Raw genomic sequence first — 1,099 nt, 5'->3', positions numbered from 1 at the left:
TATTTCTGTATGGGGAATTTTCCCAGAGGATCTGAAAATATCATATCATAGGGATATATGTGTGCCTATGTTTATAGCAGCACAATTTGTGATAGTCAAATCTTGGAAACAACCAAGATGCCCATCACATGAGGAATGGTTGAAAATGATGTGGTATTTTTACACAATGGAGTATTACTCAGCTATTAAGCATGATAAACTCGAAGCCTTTATATTGAAGTGGATGCCACTTGAACATATACTTGTAAGTGAAATAAAGCAGACACACATGTGTAAATACCATATAGTTTCCCTATTATAAGAACTGAAAAGAAGAAATACAAATAGAAAGGTATAATTCAAGTAAAAGGAAAGCAGGATCTCGAGGACTAACTAATCAAGAGGGGGAAAGGAGAAGAGTTTGGAAACACGATAACATCAAGACACAGTTATATGTAGAAGATGGGCAAGGCAATGATTCTGAGAATCTGCAAAATATTTTTTTAATCTAGTAGTTAATTGGAAAGGTTCTCACCCTGACTAACTATATATTGGAAAGGTTCTCACCCTAACTAAGCAACTGCACTGCAGATGGTAATCTGTAACAGTAGCTTCATGGCTGGAGTGCCTGTCATTCTGGTCTTCTGAATACGGGCTCCTTGTCATGACATGCCAGTTGCTCCTATGAAGTCTCTCGGGTAGATGGTTGTTCGAAAGGAAGGGGGTGGTGATGAAAGCAAGAGATAGGAAGGGAATATTGTGGGACTGTCCTGCTTCAAGATTGTATATGGTGAGATTTTTGGACTTACGTGTAAACATAGGAAGTATATAATTCTTTATGCCTACTATTAAAATATATTCTAATTTTTAAACTTTTTATCATATTCTCTAGGGACTTAAAAGTTCAACATATCAATACTTGATGAAAAATACCTGTTCCATGTTATGCCTAAGATGTTTGATATTCAGACAGATAGTGAGCTTAAGCTTAACAGCCTAAGTTGTATGGTAATAACAATAAGCTTGTCTTCTCGATGGTTAAGAATCAAAGTTTGCAGACCAAAATTAGAGAAAAAGGAGGGCCGCAAGGAAAGCCAACATTTTGGCCCTAGCCTTTCAA

This window comes from Octodon degus, unplaced genomic scaffold (genome assembly GCF_000260255.1).
Source record: "Octodon degus isolate 3935 unplaced genomic scaffold, OctDeg1.0 scaffold00077, whole genome shotgun sequence".
Taxonomy (NCBI): Eukaryota; Metazoa; Chordata; class Mammalia; order Rodentia; family Octodontidae; genus Octodon; species Octodon degus.
This window is presented reverse-complemented; position numbering follows the sequence as displayed.